General features: G+C 42.8%; 1 long non-coding RNA gene across 1 annotated transcript in view; it reads left to right on the top strand.

Moving 5' to 3' along the window:
• Positions 1-1,269: 1,269 nt before the first annotated feature.
• The window catches only part of LOC145395611 (uncharacterized), an 88,166-nt gene continuing 72,456 nt past the window's right edge, over positions 1,270-16,979 (top strand). Inside the window, exon 1 of the long non-coding RNA XR_013896642.1 lies at positions 1,270-1,396. This is a non-coding gene — a long non-coding RNA (uncharacterized LOC145395611). The remainder of the gene's footprint in view (positions 1,397-16,979) is intronic.

The raw sequence follows: 16,979 nt of genomic DNA on the forward strand, positions 1-16,979 counted from the left end.
CAGGTAGTCTCGCTTTCCTGCTATGGTGGCGGTGGGCAAGCTACGGGTCATGATGGCGCACAGCATGGGCGGACTTATGTCCCTGTCGTCTGGAGTCAGGTCGCGCTCTATTTGCCCCTCCGTAGACTCCTTCTGAGGGTGTTGGGCTGTCCTCCGTGAGACTATACTGCATTTTAGTCTGCCTGTTCCATAGCATCGAATTTTTCAATATACATGTAAGGTTGTTGCCTTGTGTTTTTATGCCCTGGTCCTCTCCTATAGTGTCTAAGCTCCCGTCTAGAAAGGGAACCCGGCTACATCATAGGTGTGCTTAGCACGGGAAGCCGAGCTAAAAACACCCAGCATAACAATTAGCTTCTAATGACTTCTGGCCTTCTCCATTACCTCACTGTGCACTCATCTTCCCTTGTCATTTTCTGAAGTTTGTTTCCCTTTCGGAGACTTGTTCTCGAGTCCACTGTTTTTTTTTCTTCTTTCTTTCTTCGTGGGGCTATGCTTTCGAGTGTTTCGGCAGGCCTAATATATGTTATTATTTATTCATTTCATGTACTGTATGTGAAAGAAAGGCTAATTTGCATAAAATGAATACTTATAACCAGTGTGCAACTGTAGTTACTCAGTATGGATTAGCCTCTGCCTTAAGTTGCTGGCTAAGCGTAGGTCATTAGCCTACATTGTGATTTGGACATTAAGTGATGTGCATTATTTATGTGCGTATATGAGTAATGTGGACAGACTGAATAAATCTGGGGGAAAAGGCTTTAATTCAATGTGTACGATAATTTTGATTAAAAAACGACAATTTTAACATATGCCTTGTACGAAAAAATGAGCTTAGGAATCTGGCAACGCTGGCTGGATGTGAGAAAGCAGAACTCTCCACGGTCTTGCTGCTAAGGGCAATGAAGTCTGTATCATGAAGAGAATTATCTGGGAAATATGGTCACAAAACCCTTATTGATAACGTCATCTTCATACCATTATTGGCAATCAGCTGACAGCCAGTGTTTACCTAATGCTATTTGTCGCCATCTTTCCACGCTACTTACTATTGACCAACTTATTCCCGATGACTTCTTGATTCTCCATTATTCTATACTGTTCATTGGATATTTAGCATTAATTCATTAAAGTATATCGTTTTGGAATTTGGGGTATATTACAGTAATTGTAAAATCGTCAGGCTGTCGTAACAAGATGGCGACATATATGCTACAAATATAGAGATAAGCCAGCATTGTTTACTGATTTGTCTTAACGGACCTACGCCACGGAAGCAATGTTCTGGGCAATAATCCAATTCTTTTGAAATACATGAATATACAGATTATTTTGAAGGTATTTTTGGTGTTTTTGTGAGGGCGTTTATGAAGCTACAGACCTTCACCAGATGTATGTGAGTATAGTGTTGGGGCGAGTGCAAAGATAGCATCATTTGTTACTGTTGACTGGCATTGGTGTGTGGTTGGTCAGATGTATGTGAGTATAGTGTTGGGGCGAGTGCAAAGATAGCATCATTTGTTACTGTTGACTGGCATTGGTGTGTGGTTGGTCAGATGTATGTGAGTATAGTGTTGGGGCGAGTGCAAAGATAGCATCATTTGTTACTGTTGACTGGCATTGGTGTGTGGTTGGTCAGATGTATGTGAGTATAGTGTTGGGGCGAGTGCAAAGATAGCATCATTTGTTACTGTTGACTGGCATTGGTGTGTGGTTGGTCAGATGTATGTGAGTATAGTGTTGGGGCGAGTGCAAAGATAGCATCATTTGTTACTGTTGACTGGCATTGGTGTGTGGTTGGTCAGATGTATGTGAGTATAGTGTTGGGCGCAGTGCAAAGATAGCATCATTTGTTACTGTTGACTGGCATTGGTGTGTGGTTGGTCAGATGTATGTGAGTATAGTGTTGGGGCGAGTGCAAAGATAGCATCATTTGTTACTGTTGACTGGCATTGGTGTGTGGTTGGTCAGATGTATGTGAGTATAGTGTTGGGGCGAGTGCAAAGATAGCATCATTTGTTACTGTTGACTGGCATTGGTGTGTGGTTGGTCAGATGTATGTGAGTAAAGTTATGTGCAGAGTGCAAAGATAGCATCATTTGTTACTGTTGACTGGCATTGGTGTGTGGTTGGTCAGATGTATGTGAGTATAGTGTTGGGGCGAGTGCAAAGATAGCATCATTTGTAACTGTTGACTGGCATTGGTGTGTGGTTGGTCAGATGTATGTGAGTATAGTGTTGGGGCGAGTGCAAAGATAGCATCATTTGTTACTGTTGACTGGCATTGGTGTGTGGTTGGTCAGATGTATGTGAGTATAGTGTTGGGGCGAGTGCAAAGATAGCATCATTTGTTACTGTTGACTGGCATTGGTGTGTGGTTGGTCAGATGTATGTGAGTATAGTGTTGGGTCGAGTGCAAAGATAGCATCATTTGTTACTGTTGACTGGCATTGGTGTGTGGTTGGTCAGATGTATGTGAGTATAGTGTTGGGGCGAGTGCAAAGATAGCATCATTTGTTACTGTTGACTGGCATTGGTGTGTGGTTGGTCAGATGTATGTGAGTATAGTGTTGGGGCGAGTGCAAAGATAGCATCATTTGTTACTGTTGACTGGCATTGGTGTGTGGTTGGTCAGATGTATGTGAGTATAGTGTTGGGGCGAGTGCAAAGATAGCATCATTTGTTACTGTTGACTGGCATTGGTGTGTGGTTGGTCAGATGTATGTGAGTATAGTGTTGGGGCGAGTGCAAAGATAGCATCATTTGTTACTGTTGACTGGCATTGGTGTGTGGTTGGTCAGATGTATGTGAGTATAGTGTTGGGGCGAGTGCAAAGATAGCATCATTTGTTACTGTTGACTGGCATTGGTGTGTGGTTGGTCAGATGTATGTGAGTATAGTGTTGGGGCGAGTGCAAAGATAGCATCATTTGTTACTGTTGACTGTCATTGGTGTGTGGTTGGTCAGATGTATGTGAGTATAGTGTTGGGGCGAGTGCAAAGATAGCATCATTTGTTACTGTTGACTGGCATTGGTGTGTGGTTGGTCAGATGTATGTGAGTATAGTGTTGGGGCGAGTGCAAAGATAGCATCATTTGTTACTGTTGACTGTCATTGGTGTGTGGTTGGTCAGATGTATGTGAGTATAGTGTTGGGGCGAGTGCAAAGATAGCATCATTTGTTACTGTTGACTGGCATTGGTGTGTGGTTGGTCAGATGTATGTGAGTATAGTGTTGGGGCGAGTGCAAAGATAGCATCATTTGTTACTGTTGACTGGCATTGGTGTGTGGTTGGTCAGATGTATGTGAGTATAGTGTTGGGGCGAGTGCAAAGATAGCATCATTTGTTACTGTTGACTGTCATTGGTGTGTGGTTGGTCAGATGTATGTGAGTATAGTGTTGGGTCGAGTGCAAAGATAGCATCATTTGTTACTGTTGACTGGCATTGGTGTGTGGTTGGTCAGATGTATGTGAGTATAGTGTTGGGGCGAGTGCAAAGATAGCATCATTTGTTACTGTTGACTGGCATTGGTGTGTGGTTGGTCAGATGTATGTGAGTATAGTGTTGGGGCGAGTGCAAAGATAGCATCATTTGTTACTGTTGACTGGCATTGGTGTGTGGTTGGTCAGATGTATGTGAGTATAGTGTTGGGGCGAGTGCAAAGATAGCATCATTTGTTACTGTTGACTGGCATTGGTGTGTGGTTGGTCAGATGTATGTGAGTATAGTGTTGGGGCGAGTGCAAAGATAGCATCATTTGTTACTGTTGACTGGCATTGGTGTGTGGTTGGTCAGATGTATGTGAGTATAGTGTTGGGGCGAGTGCAAAGATAGCATCATTTGTTACTGTTGACTGGCATTGGTGTGTGGTTGGTCAGATGTATGTGAGTATAGTGTTGGGGCGAGTGCAAAGATAGCATCATTTGTTACTGTTGACTGTCATTGGTGTGTGGTTGGTCAGATGTATGTGAGTATAGTGTTGGGGCGAGTGCAAAGATAGCATCATTTGTTACTGTTGACTGGCATTGGTGTGTGGTTGGTCAGATGTATGTGAGTATAGTGTTGGGGCGAGTGCAAAGATAGCATCATTTGTTACTGTTGACTGTCATTGGTGTGTGGTTGGTCAGATGTATGTGAGTATAGTGTTGGGGCGAGTGCAAAGATAGCATCATTTGTTACTGTTGACTGGCATTGGTGTGTGGTTGGTCAGATGTATGTGAGTATAGTGTTGGGGCGAGTGCAAAGATAGCATCATTTGTTACTGTTGACTGGCATTGGTGTGTGGTTGGTCAGATGTATGTGAGTATAGTGTTGGGGCGAGTGCAAAGATAGCATCATTTGTTACTGTTGACTGTCATTGGTGTGTGGTTGGTCAGATGTATGTGAGTATAGTGTTGGGTCGAGTGCAAAGATAGCATCATTTGTTACTGTTGACTGGCATTGGTGTTCTTACCTAATTGTATCTTTACAGGAATGAGTCAAGCTCGTACTGTCCCGTGTCTTAAACCATATTTATCGTACATATCCTTAAATTTGTGAATTGTTTTGGCACACACTATTTCATTCGGTAGTGCATTCCATTGATCAATTGCTCTGTTTGGGAAACTGAATTTCCTTACGTCTTTATCACCTCTCTTCTTATGCAGTTTTTTGCAGTGTCCTCTTGCTGATGCTTCTCCATATGTTAAGTAATCATTTATGTCTATTTTCTCCTTTCCTGATATGCACTTATATAGCATTATCATGTCACCTCTTTTCCTTCTCTCCTGTAGTGTTGGTAGATTCAGTTTATTTAGTCTTTCTTCATAGCTTAGGTCCCTTAAGCTTGGTATCCATCTTGTAGCGGCCCTTTGAACTTTTTCAATCTTGTCTATATGCTTTTTGAGATGAGGACTCCAGACTACTGATGCATATTCCAGGGTTGGTCTAATGAATGATGTTATTATCCTTTTTAGCATGTCTTCATTTATGTATGTGAATGCTATTCTCATATTTGCAAGCAGTGTATACATGTTCCGTACCTTCTCGCTGATGTGGTCAGCCGGAGATAGTCTGTTATTGATAATCACACCTAAGTCTTTCTCTCTTTCTGATGTGTATAGGGTTTTATTTCCTAACTTATAATCCCAATCAGGTCTTTTTCCACTTTTACCAAACTTGATTACATGACACTTGTCCACATTGAATTCCATTTGCCATGTACTACTCCATTCATGAAGTTTATTTAATTCTTCTTGTAGCTCCCTACAAGAGTCTGTGCTAGTAATTCTCCTTTGTATTTTTGCATCATCTGCAAACATATTCAGATAGCTCTCATTTCCAGTGTTAATGTTTATATCATTTATGTACACTAGAAACATGATTGGTGCCAGCACCGAACCCTGTGGTACTCCACTAGTCACTTCTTTCCATGATGAGTAGTTTCCTCTTAGTACTGTCCTCATTTCTCTTTTTCTGAGAAAGTCTTGCATCCAACAAAACAGTTTGCCTCGAATTCCTCCTTGATGGTACAGCTTCCATAAAAGTCTTTGGTGTGGTACTGTGTCAAAAGCTTTCTTGAAATCTAAATAGATACTGTCCACCCATCCTTCCCTTTCCTGTATTGTGTTTGTTACTCTGTCATAGTAGCTCAACAGATTAGTAACACAGGATTTTCCTTTTCTGAAACCAAACTGTCTTTCTGTTATCATACTGTGTTTTTCTAGATGATTTACCCAAGCTTTTCTTATAAGTTTTTCTAATACCTTGCTTACAACACTGGTCAGTGATACTGGTCGGTAGTTGAGAGGATTTTGTCTATTTCCTTTCTTGAATAAGGGGACTATATTTGCTTTTTTCCAAATATCAGGTAGTTTCCCTTGACTCAAAGATTTCTTGAAAATTAAAAATAATGGTTTGCTTAACTCCTTTGCACATTCTTGTAACACCCAACATGAAATTTCATCAGGACCACTTGCTTTTCCTCTGTCTAATCTACTTAACTCCTCCTGTATTACTTTTTCTGCTATTTGTATATCTGGTAGTATGTGTGGTTGGTCAGATGTATGTGAGTATAGTGTTGGGGCGAGTGCAAAGATAGCATCATTTGTTACTGTTGACTGTCATTGGTGTGTGGTTGGTCAGATGTATGTGAGTATAGTGTTGGGGCGAGTGCAAAGATAGCATCATTTGTTACTGTTGACTGTCATTGGTGTGTGGTTGGTCAGATGTATGTGAGTATAGTGTTGGGGCGAGTGCAAAGATAGCATCATTTGTTACTGTTGACTGGCATTGGTGTGTGGTTGGTCAGATGTATGTGAGTATAGTGTTGGGGCGAGTGCAAAGATAGCATCATTTGTTACTGTTGACTGGCATTGGTGTGTGGTTGGTCAGATGTATGTGAGTATAGTGTTGGGGCGAGTGCAAAGATAGCATCATTTGTTACTGTTGACTGGCAATGGTGTGTGGTTGGTCAGATGTATGTGAGTATAGTGTTGGGGCGAGTGCAAAGATAGCATCATTTGTTACTGTTGACTGTCATTGGTGTGTGGTTGGTCAGATGTATGTGAGTATAGTGTTGGGGCGAGTGCAAAGATAGCATCATTTGTTACTGTTGACTGGCATTGGTGTGTGGTTGGTCAGATGTATGTGAGTATAGTGTTGGGTCGAGTGCAAAGATAGCATCATTTGTTACTGTTGACTGGCATTGGTGTGTGGTTGGTCAGATGTATGTGAGTATGGTGTTGGGGCGAGTGCAAAGATAGCATCATTTGTTGCTGTTCACTGGCATTGTTGTGTAGTTAGTCGGTTCCGAGACAATTCGCCGTCAAAACAAGGACGATTCCTCGTCAGGACCCGTCATTCTATAAATATACTTGTTTTTGAATAATTAATACTTTAATAACTAATTTTCATGGGGATCTATCAAAGTCTATGTTCATTCAATAGCGTAGGCATTGGATATCATTTATAAGTTGCACTTTTAGCCAATAATTAACGTGTTTCTACCTCGCTGTAGTCGACTTTGAATTACATTTTAGCGTCACCCATAGCTGTCTTCATTTATTTTCATTGGTACTACAACATCCTGCGTATATTTTAAAATGACTCTGAAGAGGTACAAGTATATATTCATCTCAAATGACAATATCCAATATATTGTTCTGTAGATATTTAAGAGAGAAAAATATGCTTTTTAAATGGCGTGGGGATGTGTCTGTCTCACTGGTGGTGACATCTATTGGAACCCTAGCTTTGAAAGCACCCCATTACAAGACTAGTGTACTTGCTAAATAAACTGGTATGTAAATAAATGACGGGGAATCGTCCTGACGGCGAATTGTCTTGTTATTGTTATGACGGTGAATTGACTTGATGGCGAATTGTCCCGAAACCTGGCTAGTTGGACACGTGTGTCCAACAGCAACAGCTCGCAGTCATTAAGGTGCTGTTTGGATTAAAATAAGGGAATGAAGTGTTGGTAGGATATTTTCTGTGTGGTAAATGTTTAAGTAGCATAAAGACCTAACTATATCAGTTCATATTCCTACAGTTTTCTAGATATTTCTGCCATACATGGGTTGTAAATAACATTTTCCTGCTGCAAAATTTCGCCTGTTATTAACATCACGATCCTTAAGCCATACGTATGATTGTTTCCAGCGTAATGGAGGAAACTTACTTAACGTACGGTACTCAAAGATGGATTTCACTTTCTATTTCCCAACTGGAGGTTAGGTTAGGTGGTAAATTTTTACAAGTTGCCAATAAACCCTCCAGTTGTGCAGTATATTTTTCTTGTATTTTTAAAATGAGATTTGAGTGATTTTGACCTTCATTTTTGTCGGAAATGCTTCATTTTGTCTCTTTTCCAATCGTGAACTTTGACTGGATGAGGAGGTGAAATGAAGCATTTTTGACAGAAAACGAAGGAACAGAATCACCTCATCAAAAACCACCACAAAAATATACTGGTACCGGGTACTGCAGAACTGGTTAACCTAACCAAACAGACCTAATGTAACCTAACCTAATTTAGCCAAACAGACCTAACCTAACCTAACCTAGCCAAACAGACCTAACTTAACCTAACCTAGCTAAACAGACCTAACCTAACCTACCCGATAAAAACCAAAGGTAAAAATATCTCAGATCACATCAAAAACCACCAGACCTAACCTAACCTAACCTAACTGACAGAAAACGAAGACAATAATCACTCCAATCGCTTGAAAAATCACGAGAAAAATAAACTGCACAACTGGTTAACCTAACCAAACAGATCTACACTAACCAAACCTAATCTGACTAACCACACCTAACCTAACCTAACGTGCTACAGCGGAATGCTTACCCAAGAGATACGATGGTCCAGGTTGTGCAGTGTATTTTTCTTGTGGTTTTTGATGCAATATGATTGATTTTTGCCTTCGTTTTCTGTCGAAAATGTTTCATTTCACCTCGTCATCCAGTCAATGTTCGTGATTGGAAAAGAGGCAGAATGAAGCATTTCCAACAAAAACGAAGGTCAAAATCACTCAAATCTCATCAAAAACTAGCAGAAAAAAAATACATCGTGTTTTTTCAATAACTCAATGGCTTCCTTTGGTTCCGAGTGGAAATTTCTTAATAACACGTAAATAATCAATATTACATGCGGTGCAAAGATCACGTCTTACTTCGTCAGAAGCCATAGCGAGAAGGATTTGAATTTTCCACTCATAAGGAATCAAAGACTGTGCATCAAATTGACTGGTAGAATACTGTCATGTGACATAAAGTATGCCTATGATTGAGTGAAACAGACCCAGCAGATGCATGTGCAGTCGATGGAATGAGATACACACGTACAAATGCATGCATTTTTTGCATGGACTGGCAGAGTCATAATCCAAGGTATGGTATTTTGGGTACCGGTACTTTCTATTATATTCAGTATCTCTGTAAATATCAGTATCTGAATGGGGTTATGGGGGTTCATTAGTATTCTTAGGTATTATACTATGTGTTTATGGTGGTAGTACAGTATTACTGAACTGCGTATTGCAACTTGTAAAATAATACCTGACATTTTCCTGCTGAAAAGTTTCCCCGGTTATTATCATCACTATCCTTAAGCCGTACCTATGATTGTTTCCAGCGTAATGGAGGAAACGTGATCATACACAAAGGTGGATTTTGTTTCCCATATCCCAACTGGGGATTAGGTTAGGTTGAGTTAGGTTAAATTATTAGGTACAGTTAAGCTAGATTAGGTTAGGTTTATTTAACTGTTAGGTTAGGACAGTCCTTTCCACGATAGGATATTGGTAGTGAAAATTCTGTTGGGAAGAAAGATAGCTGTGATTATATCGGCATATGCTCCACAGGCAGGATTGGATGAATCAGAGAAAGATAGATTTTGGGATGATTTAATACGTGTAGTGGGTGGTATGCGGGATGATGAGATAGTGATCTTGGGAGGGGACTTAAATGGTCATGTAGGTGAAGCAGCACAAGGTTATGAAGGAGTGCATGGGGGATGTGCGTATGGTCTAAGGAATGCAGAAGGGGAAAGGATACTCGAGTTTGGGGATGCAACGGACATGATTGTGTGCAACACATATTTTAGGAAAAGAGACAGTAGTTTAATTACGTATGAGTCTGGGGGAAATAGCAGTCAGATAGATTATTTTCTGGTTAGGAGGGCCGATAGGAGGTTAGTGAGGGATGTTAAAGTTATAGGAAGTGAGGAGTGTGTGCAGCAGCACAAATTATTAATTTGTGATATGGTGCTTAAAGAACAAGTGATGGAAAAGAGGACTTATGGACCTAGGAGGAAAATATGGAAGCTGAAAAACCAAGTAGTAAGGGATGCCTTGTATAGCGAGTTGAGGAGAGTGGTGGCTGAACAGGGAGCTGTAGACAGAGGCGTTAATGAACAGTACAGAGCCCTCAAGAACAATTTCTTGAGAGTTACTGATGTAACATGTGGCTGGACAAGAGGACCACCAAGACATAAAGTAACTTGGTGGTGGGATGAGGGTGTAGAAGCTGCAATTAAGGAGAAAAGAAGGCTTTTCCGGGAATGGAAGAAGGGTGGTAGCAAAGAGGAATATTTGGCTGCCAAACGTAGGGCTAGGAGAGAGGTATACAGGGCAAAGTCTGAGTCACAGAGACAATTACTTGATAACTTAAATCATGGGGAAAGGAAAAATATATTTAGGGTGGCAGGTCAGGTGAAGAGAGATAATCGGGATATCATAGGTGAGCAGTGTGTGAAGAATGATGAAGGAAGGGTAGTGGTGAACAGTGAGGATATTAAAGATGCATGGAGAGAGCATTATAACCGGTTGTTGAATGATGAGGAGTTTGACTGGGACAGGGAAGGTTTGGAGCCAGCAGATCCAGTGTCTGGCCCTTGGCCTTTGAATGATACTGCTACTGTGAGTGAGGCAATAGGCAGGATGAGGGTGGGGAAGGCAGCAGGTGTGTCTGGGTTGACTGCCGAAATGTTGAAGGCCTCAGGCGATATAGGGATGAGTTTAGTCACTGACCTGATAAATAGGATTATTTATGAGTGTGTTGTCCCAGATGATTGGCTGAAGAGTGTAATTGTAAATGTGTATAAAGGGAAGGGTGATGCCCTGGAAAGAGGAAATTATAGAGGTATAAAGCTTTTAGATCAGATAATGAAGGTAATGGAGAGAGTTTTAGAAGGTATGATTAGAGAAAGAGTGAATATTGATGAGATGCTGTTTGGGTTTATGCCAGGTAGGGGGACCACTGATGCCATATTCATTGTTCAACAGCTTCAGGAAAAATATATTGGTAGGAGAAGGGATCTTTATTTTGTTTTTGTTGATTTGGAAAAGGCCTTTGACAGAGTCCCTAGAAAGGTGGTGAAGTGGGCAATGAGAAAGCTTGGCTTGGAGGAGTGGCTGGGTAGGGTGGTTATGGCCATGTATGTGGGTGCTCACACCTAGGTGAGAGTGAATGGAGATTTGAGTGATGAGTTTTCCGTGAATGTTGATGTGCATCAGGGGTCAGTCTTGAGTCCCATGTTGTTTATCATGGTACTTGAAGCCCTTTCACGTGACTTTAGAAACGGACTCCCGTGGGAGTTGTTGTATGCTGGTGATTTGGTGTTGATTTCAGAGAATGAAAGGGAGGCGGAGGAAAGGTTTAGGAAGTGGAGAGATGGTATGGGGCAAAAGGGTTTAAGGGTAAATGCAGATAAAACAAAAGTGATGATATCTAGGGTTGGTGGCGGTACTGTCAAAGACGAAGAAGAGTGGACATGTGCAGTTTGCCACAAGGGCGTGGGAAGTAATTCCATCTTGTGCGGTGTGTGTGATAAATGGGTGCATAAGAGATGTAGTGGTATCAGAGGTAGACTGCGAGATAATGCTGATTTTATGTGTACGGCGTGCCGGGGTGAGCAGGTGGAGATCGTCAGACGTGAAAGGATTGAACTTGCTGGTGAATCTCTTGAGTGTGTGGAAGAGTTTTGTTATTTGGGAGACATGTTGTGTGCTGGAGGTGGGGCTGGAGCTAGCTCTGTGGCTAGGGTGAGAAGTGGTTGGAAGAAGTTCAGGGAGCTCTTGCCTCTCCTGACATTGAGAGGGCTCTCCCTACGTGCTAAGGGGTCTTTGTATGCAGCATGTGTTAGGAGTGTAATGCTGTATGGCAGTGAGACCTGGTCAGTGAAGGAGGAAGACATTCACCGGCTCAGACGTACAGAAATGACAATGATTAGGTGGATGTGCAGTGCGTCCCTGCGTCCAAGGCCTGGAGGGGCTGGGTTTACAATGGAAGAGTTGAGAGGTAGGATGGGACTGGAGTGTATTGGTGTTGTGATGAGGAGAGGTAGATTGAGGTGGTTTGGACATGTGGAGAGGATGGGGGATGATAATTGGGTGAGGAAGGTGAGAAGTGTTAATATTGGAGGTGGGGTTATGAGGGGTAGAACGAGAAAGACATGGGACGAGGTCATTAAGTGTGACCTTAGGGTTAAGGGACTGAACAGGGAGGCTGCAGTGGATCGTGCAGCGTGGAGAGCTGCCATTAGGTGACCAAGGCCGACACATGCAAGCATGTTGGAGCCTTTAAAAACGAAAACGAAAACGAAAACGTATTCTTCTGAATGTGACATTTCAGAGGGGGATGGTTATATTTGATTAAGCATAAAATACAATAACTTTAACATTATGGCAGTTGATGCTGGCAGAGCTGTAGGTTATTACCGTAATCTTCTTCCACTTCATACGACTTTAACCTGGCAATCGTTTTAACTGAGCACAGGCGATATTTTTCGGACTTGGGGCATTTGATACAGCCCACATTAATATCCTCAGTACATGTTTCCTGAACTGAATAAAATCATATGGTGAGCATGAATAAACTACCCTATAAAATACGTTACTGGGCTGAAGGGATTGTAATAAGCGGATTATCAGTCCTCTAGCCTGACTCTTCCCACTCCTACTTCCTTAACTACACCTACACCACACTCTCACCCACACCCTTAGGATTCTGGTCATTTCGGCCGTAACGTCCAAAATGGCAAACGACTTTACAACAGAACATAACCTAACCTAAGCAATTTGGACGTTAAATGGCCTAAATGATCTCCATCGCTGATCATGAAAGCTTTGCTTAGGCAGCAGAGATGCAGAGTGAATGTTGTCAATCATTCTGATCGCTTCGTCTACTAAGAATACAGCAGAAATGGCGGACGCTGATATGAATGCCCATCAGACACTGCTATTTCAGATATTGTATCAGTTATGCTACTCAGTCAATTTTATCCTATTTTCACAACAAAATACTGTAATTGGGTGTGCCCTGAGTCACATAGACATTGCTAAAGTGCTGCACTTGGCTGAAAAGGTGAAGCTGTAACTTCAGGCAGTGCTGTTTAATGTTACAACTGTTTTTCCTGTTTTTCACTATTGATATAATAAGATTGTTCACTTCTGTGATACTCTTGTCATGCATGAAACAAAATGTCACTAAGAGAAGCCAACCCAATAAGAGTGATTGAATTTCCATATGCAACAAAAAGCAATTTTGATGGCAGTTTCGCTAGCTAGCATCTCCCCAGTATGACTGCTTTGCTAGTTAGTAAGTGGATAGCAAGCAAAGTGGTCATGATTGCCTTTCAAAAGGTTAGCAGACAGTTCACCACGAGCATGTTATCTGGCTGGAGTAGGGTGTACGCTAGACGCTAAACTGCTAAGTTGCTAAACAGCTAAAACCCCTAGACGGTATTGGCCAGTTGAGCTGAAAATAAACCGTGAATGCTTTGTGTGTTTTTGAACTTGCGTGTTTTAATATCTGGTGCATATATACACTCACAAAATGTCACAAAAGAAACCGACCCAATTAATGTTACTGAATTTCCATACTTAACGAAAGTCTGTTTTGATGACGTGGCAGTTTCACTAGCCAGCATCTCTCCAGTATGATTGGTTTGCTAGTTAGTGAATGAATGGCAAGCAAAGGGGCCATGATTGCCTTTCAGAAGGTTACCAGACAGTTCACCAGTGATCATGTATGTTAGCTTGCTGGATTAGGGCGGATGCTAAACTGCTAAATTGCTAAACCGCTAAATATCTTCACAGTGTTAGCCAGTTGAACTGTAAACAAGCCCACGATGTTTTGTGTGTTTCTGATCTCGCATGTTTCTAAAATCTGCTGCATATATACACTAGTGTATATAATTTTTAAAAATAAAATCAAGTCTGTATACTGTAGAAAACACTTGTGGTTGCCAAGCAGTGAGATGATCATCTTTATAAAGTTTTGCCAAGCAGTGAGATGATCATCTTTATAAGAGTTTCTTCGCAATGGAGCCAAGCTAACCTGCCTTAGTCTAGTGTGCAGGACGCATGAGGATATTTTAAGGTAACTTTGAGACAAAAAAGTGCGTCTTACATGCCGCGAAATACGGTACTTGTTTCGCTTTTCATGGAAAATTCATTGAGCTTGGATGCTTGGGTCTTGATATCATTCCTACATTATATTCAGTCATCAGTGTTTTATAATGTTTGCTTTTTTCAAGTCTGTTGCATATGTCCAGCTTCTGTTTCAAGGTAAGCATGACACGCTTACATTTAGTTTGCTCTTTAGGCATTTTGGAGTGTAGAAATTACCCTCCATCAGAGCAACACAACAGCAAGAGCGCTTGTTTACTGTCTGGTGGTAAAAAGCAGACTGGTGATTTGTGGAGGGTGTGGAGGATGACTGAATTCAAGCAGGGGAAAGAGGGGGAGAGGAGGGGTGGTTAAGAGGATTTACTAGGTACAGTAACCCCTCCAATATCCGGATCAATAGAGCCATCGGTAGGTTCGGATATTGGTTTCGTCCGGATATTGGGCCCCAGCTTATGGACTTGTACTTATGGACCTTAACTCAGAGAAACACCTGTACAACTCCCTCCGGACATGCATAGCACCTATTTAACACCCAAATCACACCAATAAGGCACATAAATGACTGAAATAAATGCAAAAGAAACATAAAATGAGGGTTTAGAAGTATGTTCATACATTAATAAACATTCTGGTACTTATGGACTCTAACCGAACCTAACTCTGAAAAACACATTCCTACTGCACATGCATGAGGTAAGTATAGTATGGAAAAAAGTACAGTATGACACATTCTGGTAAGTATAGTACGGAAAAAAGTACAATATGAAACATTCTGGCTACTTACAGCAAGTCCCTGGCCACCTCGATGAATAACCGCCTCCTCTCGGACTCTGACAGTAAGAACGATTTCCTGAAGCACTTGCAGTACACTCTTCTTGAAGTCTTGCACTGAACTTAGTCAATAACACACAGAAGTCCGTTCTCTTCACAGTGTTCACTTTAGTCCAAATAATGTTCCATTAAAATTTAGTGTTGCACATTAGTTAACTTTTCCCAAGTTTTTTTTATTTTCCAAAGCCAAAACAAAGAAGGTTAGTTACGTTAAATTTCTTTTCTACTGAGTCTTTTCTCTCATTTCGAAAACCTTAACACAACACACGGTTTTTTTCACTGCACAACACTCAAAATTCCCGTGTGGTCTAGTGGAGAAGTTCTTGCTGTTTATTCACTGTCAGAGTCCGAGAGTATCACTGGCAGGCGACCAAGGGGTGCATCGGTGGGTCGTGGTGATGGCGTACCGACTACAGAAGACTCTGAAGATAGCCGCAAACTCACATCGAGCGGTGACTCCACTGTAGCTGATGTGCTGGGCTGTGGCTTGGAGCATGAGGGCCTGTCTTGGGGAGGCAACGGAGTGGAACCAGGGCTTGGCACAGCGGGGGTCACGGGCCTGAAAAAACTGTCAATCGTTAACTGACGCAAGGACCGACGATTCTGGCGATTGATGATGCGCTGCCGGAAAGCACGCACTTCCTCCACGAGTCCCAAGGGCCCCATCTCCCTGTCGCAGTCCGGGTGTTCCAGGTAGTCTAGGACGAACTCTAGATGTTCCCGGAGTGTGCTCAGCTTGGGGATGGCTGGAGTAGTGTCCTGCTGAGAGGAGTCCACATCATCATCGCCTTCGTCGTCGGAATCTTCAGGTTCGGGACTGACACCAGCAACCGAAGATGCGATCTCGATATCAGACAACGTCTGATACCCAGGATCGCCCTCGTCGTCGTCCAACCACTCACGAACATCGTCCACATCAACATCGTCGCCGTGCGTACGTAGCCGTGCATGGAAGTCATCCACGTCAAACCCTAGGAAATCGTACTCCACATCTGTTCCGAGAAGCAGACGAGGCCAACCATTTTCAAGAGTTTTCACAGGGACTTCCTTCCATGCACTAGCCCAGTTGTACAGCGCAGACTTGATGTTGTAGCAGCGAAGGTTTTCCAAAGTCCGCTTGCCTCGAGTGTCACGTCCTTCCCTGCGCTCATCCTCGTCCTCGAGAACAACCATCACCTCGTCCAGGAACTTCCGACGGTACAGGCGCTTTGTTGCCACGATCACTCCTTGGTCCATGGGTTGAATGAGAGCAGTCGTATTAGGTGGCAGAAACATGCACCTAATATGGCCATTCTCAGCAACCAAGTCCTTGTCGCACGGGTGGGCACGTGCATTGTCGAGGAGAAGGAGAGCCTTTACCTGGTCACGAGGAATTCCCAGTGTCTTCGTCTGGTACTGGATGACCTCCTTGACGAAGTGACGGTGAAACCAGTCTTTGAAAATCACAGCTGTGAACCATGCTTTCAAAGAATGGTACCATACGACAGGAAGGACATCCATCACCCCACGAAGGCACCGAGGCTGCTTTGCACGGCCAACAATAACGGGCTTAAGCCGGTGCATGCCGTTAGCATTGGCACAACACAAAGCAGATATCCATTCCTTAGAAAGCTTGTGGCCAGGTACACGCTTCTCCGTCTCATCGGCTAGAGTGTTCGTTGGCACCGAGCGATAGAATAGGCCAGTTTCGTCAGTGTTATAGACTTGACCGAGAGTGAGGCCCTCCCTGTCGATCAAGCCTTTCACCTTGTGCCGAAACTCGTCAACTCCATCCTCGTTAGCGTCCAATGCTTCACCATGTGCTTTACGGTTAGTAAGGCCATGTCGCAACTTGAACGCGAAGAGCCAACCCTCGGATGCCTTGAAGTCTAGGGCGTCGTGAAGCCTTGCAAACTTCTCAGCAGCAGCCTTCAGCTCCGTTCCACGTACCATCACACCAGCTGCACGTTGCTGTCGATACCAAATCAACGTGGAGCGGTCGATTTCTGCATACTTGGGGGTAAACATAACCTTCCTTTCCACGTTGCGTTTGCTTCTCGACGAGAAGTCAGCCGTGTACTGCATGAGCTTGTCTCGGGAACGCTTGATATCGAACAAAGTCGACCGGGCCAGGTTGAACTCGCGGAGAATGCGTGAAGAAGACCAACCCGCATCAACTTTCTCCAATATCTCCCGTTTCTTCTCCAGAGTCAACACCACTCTTTTCCTTTTCTCAGGAGGCGGGGCCATCATCACACACACTAAGAGGAGG

The sequence above is a fragment of the Coenobita brevimanus genome, chromosome 32, assembly GCF_032717465.1.
Source record: "Coenobita brevimanus isolate Jiangsu-jjx chromosome 32, ASM3271746v2, whole genome shotgun sequence".
Classification (NCBI taxonomy): Eukaryota; Metazoa; Arthropoda; class Malacostraca; order Decapoda; family Coenobitidae; genus Coenobita; species Coenobita brevimanus.